This window comes from Durio zibethinus, chromosome 28 (genome assembly GCF_047325235.1).
Source record: "Durio zibethinus cultivar Kanyao isolate XHJ-2024 chromosome 28, ASM4732523v1, whole genome shotgun sequence".
NCBI lineage: Eukaryota > Viridiplantae > Streptophyta > Magnoliopsida > Malvales > Malvaceae > Durio > Durio zibethinus.
In genome coordinates, this window is record NC_143189.1 from 7485022 (window position 1) to 7495023 (window position 10002).

Below are 10002 nucleotides of genomic sequence, written 5' to 3' on the forward strand. Positions count from 1 at the left end.
TTCACAAGAAAAGAACTTGAAGAAGTTCATAAATAGTGGGCTAAATATGTATTATCATTCGCTGCACCTTAAGGTTGGAAATTGTTGGTTGGGTGTAAATAGTTGCATTTCATTTTATATGGGATGTTTTTAACATGCAATGTTGAATGGATAATTTAAGTTTTTAGATTGGTGTGTTGGTTTAATATTATTGGTATATATTTGTTTTATATCAATTGGCAGCTTATATGAATACACATATATTGAGTATGATTATTTGAAAAAGGTATATTTATATGGCAACATTATCAATTATAAATTCAGATGTGTGATCAATTTATTGAAATACTACAATATTCATAATATAAATTACAAAATGTAATTCGTAGTAACATATATATAAAGCAAATGTTTTCAGGGCATAAACCTACATCTAACTTGCATTCATTTCCAAACATGCTTTTCAAAATGGTAATGGCTATTTCCCTATTTTTTAGTCAAGTCAAATGGCTTAAATTGAAGGCTTTTCTAGCCAAAAATGACTTGAATAATCCCCTTAAATTTTTATGAGTGGATTATTGAAGATGTTTTTGGCCAAAAATGCCTTCAATAATCCCCTCCCATTTTTTTTGGATTATTGATAGTGTTTTTTTTTTTTTTGAGAAAATGCCTTGAATAATCCCATAGAAAAAATTGAATGGGGTTAGTCAAGGCGTTTATGACCAAAAATACCTTGAATAATCCCTTTTAATTTTTATAATGGGATTATTGAAGGCATTTTTAGCCAAAAAAATATCTTGAATAATCCCTTACAAAATATTAAATAGGGTTATTGAAGGTGTTTTTGACTAAAAACGTCTTTAATAATCAATGAATTATTCATTTAAAGGAGATTATTCAAGGTGTTTTCTATCAAAAATGCCTTCAATAATTCTTACTTTTTTTTTGGGAATATTCAAGGCATTTTTGCCTAAAAAACACATTGAATATTCCCTTACAAAAAATTAAAGACTTTTTTTTTGTCAAACGCCTTGTGATTATTTTTAAAATTCATTCCCTTTTCTTAAATTTTGGAGTCCCAAATTGCTAATACAGTAAATAATAAATATTATTTTATAAAAAAACTTTTACAAATAATATAGAAAAATATTTATATGAATATAAATACCACTATATATGTAGATTATTTATAATTTGACTTTCGATCTAGAATGATTTTAAAATTTTATGAAACCATATTAAAACTGAAATATTAATTGAAACCAAATTAATATAATATTTAAATTTAAAAAATTTTTAGTCTAATTTTTAATTATAAATTTATTAATTAATATAACACTTACAAATTTTATTTAAAACTTATTATCATTTAAAATTAATTAAGTTACAAATTTTATTTATTAATAATTATAGCTTTTGAAAATTTTTATTAGAGGAAAATATTATGAATTAATATTTTTTAAAATTAGGAATAAATATTTTTTTAGCTTATACTGACGGTTATTATAACCATCAGTATATAACATATTTATACTAATAGATATTTATATGCTGTCAAAAAAAGTTTACCTATAACGACGAATTTACAAATTGTTGATATAGGCACTTTGTCTATACTGACAGTAACAAAAATTCGTTAGTATAAATACTTTTTAGTTACATAATTTGACCTTTAGTATAGATAAATGTCAGTATCTAGTATACTTATATTGACGAATAGTTATATACTATCAGAAAAAGTTTATTTATACCGACGGTCATATAAAGTGATGGTAAAGGTATAGTATATTATGACGATATTAAAAATCCATTAGTAAAAATCTCTTATACTAATGCAATTTGATAGTCAGTATAATCAAGTTTCAGTATATGAAAAATTTTTTGTAGTGACTCCATTTGTTTCATGAAAAATGACTTTCAAAAAATAATTTTTGCATTTTCAAGTGTTTGTTTGGTAAAAAACTAGCTGGTCAACAAAAAATAACTTATTAGTCAATGGAAAATGAGACCATTTTTTTGAAAATTATCTTACGAATTTGAAAAAAAAAGATATTTTTCAAAAAATAAATGTTTATGAGTATAACTATTTATTAATACTTTTATGCATAATTTACTTATAAATAATATTATATTAATAAATAAATACTATTAATATAATATATTAATAAAAATATTAATAAATAATATTATAATATATTCATAAATAATATTGTATTTGAAGAAATTCATGAGAATTTTATTTACGAATTCTTAATAAACTTTTTAGAGTACAAAAGTATATATATAGCTAAAATATCAAATTTGGCAAATCCCATGATATCTTAAAGATAACAACAAATTACCTAAAATCCTTTAACAATAAATGAAAACTATCAAGTAGAAATTTAATTAATGAAACAAATCCATTTTATTTATGAAACAACCAAAATACCAAACGAACGACACCTAATCAAATCTGGTTAGGAATCGGTTTTCTATACTCTCCCTCAAGTTGGGTGGTAGATATCAATTATACCCAACTTAGACTTTAAATTCTCGAAATTGCCATTATAAAGAGCTTTGGTGAGGATGTCAACTGTCTGATGTTCTGTTGAAGTGTAGATCAATTTGACTACACCTTTTTCAATCTTCTCTTTGATGAAGTGGCTATCAATCTCTACATGTTTTGTTCAATCATGATGAATAGGGTTATTGGCAATGTTAATAGCTACTTTATTATCACAAAATAATTTCATTAAATTCTCAACTAACTTTTTTAATTCTTATGGCATTCTATTAAGCCAAATTTCTTCACAAATTTCATGAGACATAGCCCTAAATTCAGCTTTAGCACTAATTCGAGTTACCACTACTTGTTTCTTGCTCCTTTAGGAGACCAAGTTACCCACACATATGTATAATACCTTGTAGTTGATGTTTGGTCTGTCACAAAACTAGCCCAATCTACATATGAGAAAATCTTCACATCTCTATTTAGTATTTTTTTTAAGTGCAACCCTTTGCCTGGATTTCTTTTTCAAGTATTGAAGGATCCAATATATTGCCTCCATGTGTGTCTTTATAGGATTGTTCATAAATCTACTCACCATACTTACAAAAAAGCCAATGTTAGGTCTATTATGCACTAAATAAATTAATTTTCCCACAAGTCTCTGGTATCTATTTTGGTCTATAAGAGGATTTCCATTTTTGATTCCTATCTTGACATTTTGGTCCATTGGAGTATCCATTGTTTACACCCGAGCATCCCTATCTCTTTAAAAAGATCAAATACATATTTTTGTTGTGAAACAAAAATACCATTTCTTGATCAAGCTACGTTCATACCCAGAAATTATCAAAGCTATCTCAAGTCCTTTATTTCAAGCTCTTTAGTTAAAAGAGTCTTCAATCCAATTATTTCCTCTTCATAATCTCCTGTGAGGACAATATCGTTAACATAAATAATCATAATAGCAATCTTGCTATTTGGTGAATGTTTGACAAACATAGTGTGGTCAGATTGGCATTGTGAAAACTCATTTTTTTAACAGCCTTAGTCAAATGATCAAACCAGACGTAAGGAGATTGTTTGAGGCCATATAAGGATTTTTGAAGCTTACACACCTTGTCAATGTTGTCCTGATTGTCAAACCCTGGAGAAATCATCAGGTAAACCTTTTCCACTAGATCACTATTCAAAAATGTATTTTGATATCAAGTTGGTGAAGAAGCTAATCTAGGTTTTCAGCAAGCGATAGCAACACATGGATAAAATTTAGTTTTGTTACAATAGCAAACATCTTTTCATAATCAATCTTGTAAGACTAAGAGAGCCTCTTAGCCATAAGACAAGCTTTGAATCTGTTCACACTTCCATCTGTATTGTGTTTGATAGTAAAAATCCACTTACATCCCACTGGACTTTTTTTTTTATAAAGATCAATAATTTTTTATGTGCCATTCTTTTCTAGTGCTTGCATTTCTTCCAATACCATAGCCTTTCACTTTGGTTGTTCAAGCATTTCATGAATGGTATCCGGTATATGAACATTAGTTAATGATGTAACCAATACTCGATAAGTAAAAAACAACCCTTTATAAGAAACAAAGTTACTAATAGGGTGCTAAGTACATGATTTTACACATTTTCTTATAGCAATGGACTGATCAAGATCATTATGAAAATCATTAGAGATAGGTTTAGTAATTGTGTTACCTGTATGAATTTCAAAAGTCCCTAGATTTAGTTCAGAATCTTGGTTCTGTGTTAGAAATGTACAAGTCCCTATCTTTTTTTATGATTTCAGTCTCTTAAGTATACAATCATTTCCTTAGCTTTTGTCTCTTACATGGTTTCAGGAGATTTTGAAGACTCAGGATGACTAATTGACTCAGAAAAAGAATAATAATTATTTTAAATAGGAATTTGAATTGACAGATAAGTGGATGAAGGATTAGATGATGATTCAATCTTCCAAAGTTAATATTCCCTAAAACTCTACCCCTGAATATTGGCTTTATGATAGAATAACTGATTCTCAAAAAATGTGACATCCATAAAAGTGTAAAACTCTATGGTAGTTGGTGATTAACATCTGTAGCCTTTAGTTTGGTGAATAGTCAAGAAATATACACCTGAATGATCTGGTGTCTAGTTTATTGCATTGTTGTTGGTGTAGATAAACAAAGGTAGTACATCCAAACATTTTGACTGGTATGGAAGAAATGAGTTAGATATAAGGGTAGGTTTTGAGAAGTGTTTGACAATGGGTTTGAAATTTTAGCACTCGAGAAAGCATCCTATTGATAAGAAAGGCCGTTGTTAGGATTGCCTCTCCTTAGAAATGTTTTGGGACATGAAAGGCTAGCATAATAGATCTTACAGCTTTTATTAAATGTTTATTTTTTTGCTCAACAGCTTTATTTTGTTGAGGAGTTTCAGTACATGAGCTCTAATGAATAATTTCTCGATCTAACAAGTAAGATCCAAGAACTGAGTGATAGTATTCTCACCCATTATCTATTTCAAGCACCTGAATTTTTTATTAAAATTAAGTTTGCACCATCTTATTGAAATTTTGAAATATTGAACTAATCTTTAACTTTTCTTTCATGAAGAACAACCATATGAGGAATAGCCATGTAACTCTTGTGTGATCATCAATGAAGGTAACAAACCATTTAAAGCCTGTAATATTATTAACCCTCGATGATCCCCAAACATCATTATAGATCATAGAGAAAGGATGAGTTGATTAGTATGGTTGACTTGGATAAGAATTGTGAGTGTGTTTGAAAAATTGACAAATTTCACATTGATAAAACTCAAAATCTTTATTGAATAAATCAGGGAATAATTTTTTAAGGTACAAGAAATTTAGATGTCCTAAATGATAGTGCCGTAACATAATTGTATTTTTCTTATTCTTACTAGAAGATGAAACCGAACAAGTACACTTCAATGATTGTCTCTTAGACTCTTCATCTCTAAAGACATAGGTTTAACACACATCATAGCATTGCCAATCTTTTTCCTTGAATCCAAGCCCTAAAATTCACACATGTTAAAAAGAAATTTAATAACATAATTAAGATCTTGTAATTTTACTGATAGAGAGAAGGTTGCAATTTAAATTAGAGATATGAAGAACAAAGTCAAGTGTTATGTCTTTGAAATAATGATTAAACTTGTCCTAGCTACCTAGGAAAGTGACCCATCTGTTATTCAAACGGTCAGGTTTTTAGAACATAAGTTATATTTATGGAACACCGATGCATCACCAGTCATGTGGTCTAATGCGCTTGAATCAACAATTCAAGATCTTAATTTTTCACTTAGCACAAGTATAGCATTGAGAGAGTTATCTTTTTGTGCAATAAATACTATGCTTACAACTAACTTAGTGTTCTTAAGAGATTATTGAACAATTTTTTGAAAGAGTTCCAATTGCTTTTTATTGAACAGGCTTGATTTTGAAGGTGTTGGAGTTGTCTTAGTGGTAGCAGAATTTTCATAACTCTCTTAATTTCTAGTAAAATATGGTTTGTAGTCAGTAAGTTTCCTATGGATTTGCGAACAATTTTTCCTTGTGTGTCTTGCTTTTTAATAGTGGTCACACCTAAGGTCTGCTACCTTTCTTTTATCGATTTTTACCATATTGGTAGGATTTTGGTCCTTATATAGTAGAGGCTGAATTTTTTGTCTCTTATGGATTGTATGATGTCCTTAACATCACTTTCCTTTTACTCTCTTCTCGAAGGACCTCAAAGAAAACTTCTCAGATGCTGGGTAATGGCTTGATGCTAAGAATTCTCCCACGAACATCATCAAGGCTCTTGTTTAGATCAAGTAAAAACTTATAAACTCGATCCTTCTCTACTATTTTACTATATTATTGGCTATCATCAGGGCACTTCCATGCTATTTCTTTAAAGATATCTAATTGCTGCTAATAATAAGTTATAGAATTAAAATATTTCATGATAGAGGAGTCTCCTTGTCATAAGTCATGCGGAGTGCTTTTGATCTCGAATATTGTAGACATATTGTCTACGTTGGAGTAGGTTTCTTTCATAGCATCCTAAATTTTCTTGGTAGTTTTGTAGTAAATGAAATTTTCACCAATCTCGTTGGTCATAGAATTGATCAACCATCTACCATGCAATTTTCCAACCTTCAGGTTCAATACTTCGGGTGATTCTTGCTGGGTGAAATAGCCATTTCCATTAAATAATCTTTCTTACCTTTTCCATAGACAAACAACATCATTGATTGAGACCACTGGATGAAGTTTTGTTCATTGAATTTATGATCAATGATAGGCAAAATAGAGGGCTCGAACACACTTGTGCTACTGGCCATGGCATAGTTAGAAAGATAAAAAGAAAAATATATATATAGGCTTTGATAGTTCATGCTGAATGCTCTGATACCATGAAAAAATTCATAAGAATTTTATTTATGAATTCTTAAGAAACTTTCTAGAGTACAAGAATATATATATATATATATAGCTAAAGCATCAAATCTGACAAATCCCATAATATCCAAAAAATAATAACAAATCACTTAAAAATCCTCTAACAACAAATGAAAACTACCAAGTACGAATTTGATCAATGAATCAAATCTCTTTTATTTAATAAACAACCAAAATACTAAATGAATGACACTTAATCAAATCTGGTTAGGAATCAATTTTTTACAATATTAACAAATAATATAATATTAATAAATAATATTATAATATATTAATAAATAATATATTATTAATAAATAATATACTATTAATATAATATATTAATAAATATTATTAATAAATAATATTATACTATATTAATAAATAATATAAAGAATAATAAATAGTTTTATTTTAAGTATTTTTATATTAACATAATATTTTAATATTAAATATTATTAAAATATAATTGTTTTTTAATATTAATAATTTTTATAATAAATAATTTCAATACATTTTAATAATAAATAATTTTTAATATTTTAATAGTTATATTAATATTATTTGAAAAATATAGATTTTCTAGAAAACAATTAAGCAAAAAAGAAATATTTTTTATTAACTAATCCAAACAACAACAAAAAATTTTCAATTCAAAAAATATAAATATTTTTCAAAAATTATTTTCAAAAAATTATTTATTGCGAAACAAATGGAGCTTTAGTTTAAACAACTTTCAATCCCAGTAGAAGGCTTAATATAACACAATAGTTTAACTAGAGATTGAAGTGTGTTAAAAAGTTAAACTATACGCGCATTATACTAAAAACAGTAATTTTCTCCTCCATTTGTGCTTTCTAAAAACGATATGTTCATATTAAAGTGACTAACGCTGAAAGACTCTCCAATCATGACTATGGAAGTGTCCGATGAAGGTTTTACACTAATCCAGTCGCCGTCTTGGGTGTGAATCTCCAATCCATTAACCTCATTTTGATACAATAGGGTAACCATGTTCTGGTCAGAGTGAGCACGTGACCCAAGAGTTGCCTCGCTGGTTTGGGGGCCTTCATATTTCATGACCCAAAGAATATAATTGGCGGAATCCATGTGCTCATCCATGTATTTCTCCACACCAAAACTCTCCAAAATCATGATTCTAATTGTCTTCTCTAATCCTGACGCTAGCTCTGAGAAAGATAGCAGACTTTTGCTGCCAAAGGCAAAGCTGTTAATTATATATACTATATTCATAAAAACTAAGTATTTTAAATGGAATGAGTGCATACTTTTGCTGTCAAAAGAAAGGGTGAAAATTAGCAAGTTTTCCCAATAGTCAGTTGATATAGTATTTTATTTTTAATTTTAGTGATTAAAATTTAATTTTTGACAATTTTAAATATAAAAATAAAAAATTTCAGTGATTAAAATTCAATTTCTAGTAATCTAAAACAAGAAAATTGGGAAGTTGTCTTCCAAAAATAACATTTTGTTAAAAGAATTTTAATCAGGAAGTAAAATGAAAGAGTTATTCTTCTGGACCTGAATCGTGTGTTTCCTTCAGGCCACAAGATGCTAGTCAGGCGTTGTTCAAAGTTTTCAGCAATGTTTGCATCATCAATGATCATGCTTTCATACAGTGGTATCGTAGACCCATAATAGCCAATAAACAGATTCTTGAAAACAATGCGCTTTTTAGTTTGTAAAGGCAGGTCAAATAGCTCTTCCAGGTCTCCAAATACTGCCTTCCGAACGTCCAGGACTTTGTCGAACAAAGCCTCGAAACACCTGTGCTCCTGGAGTGCTCTCCGGACTTGGGCTTTCACCAAATTCCACTCAGGGATGCCTGGCTTCAGGTCTTTTTTTTTTTTTTTTGAGAAATCTATCACCGGAAAGCCTAACTGCAGTTTCCGAGCTCATCTCTGTTTTCTTCCTAATGTAAACAATAACGGAACAGTTCGATCTTTGGGGTGTTTCATTAATGTGACAATTTCAATTCATATCTTAAATTTATGAGAATTTGTTGTATTATGTTTATAAAGACTTGAATTTACACTTGGATGACGCTTTTTTTATTTTATAAACAAATCTATGAGATCTATTAAGAATCAAACTGACATTGCGATTTTTATTAAAAAATTACATTGAAAGCAACTGCAGGTGGCTACTTGCTTCTATGATTGAAAACAAGTCCGCCATAATTGTTATTTTTAATTGGAATTTTGTATAATGTTTGATGATGTTTTTGCTATTAAATGAGATCTTTTAATCGGAATTTTATTAAATATATGACAATTACATTTAAGCACGGTTCATTGATATTGTCAAACGAATTTCAAATCAAAATGAATAAAAGCTTGCAATGCGAAATATGCTCCAAGCAATAATGTCACTTATCGGTAAGCTTATAGTTAATTAACAGTCATGTTGTCTTTTGGAATTTTAATATTCAAAATTTAATATCTGACTACCTTAGTTACAACAAAACAAAATTTCTGAGTTAAAAGGAAATGGTTCTGGAGAGAAAAAAGCCAAAAAAAAAAAAAAAAACATTTGATTAAACGTAAAAAGATGATCAAATAACAACTTATCCAATTTTCTTATAATCATATCAATAATGCAGGAAAATCAAATTTTAAAATAATGGTAATTTTTTTCCCTATATACAATAAAAATATTTAATAATATATTTAATAACACAAGCAACAATAATGTAGAAGGATATAAACCCGTATTAATATTATTTTTTTTTCCTTTCCCTCATAAAGCATTCATGTGGATTGATTTTTTTTTTCTTTGGCTAAAAATGAAAAGAAAAATGGCTTGATCTTTGAAGATCATATAGGAAGGTCCAATGACCAGGACTTTGACAAAGCAGAATTTCGTAACATTTTCATTAAAAAAAAAGAATAAAGAAAGAATTCCATTTCTTTAAATTTATTCTTCGCAATTAAAAACAGATCATATGAGGTCACAACTCACAATCAAATAATTTTATTCATATTAATAAATAAATTTATTAGATTAACAATAATAACAACAACAACAACAATACTAACAATAATAATAATAAACATGTATA

General features: G+C 28.2%; 1 pseudogene; it reads right to left on the reverse strand.

Annotated features, from left to right (window-relative positions):
* Positions 1-7665: 7665 nt before the first annotated feature.
* LOC111280601 (putative 2-oxoglutarate-dependent dioxygenase AOP1 pseudogene) lies at positions 7666-8836 on the reverse strand (annotated as a pseudogene).
* Positions 8837-10002: the final 1166 nt, after the last annotated feature.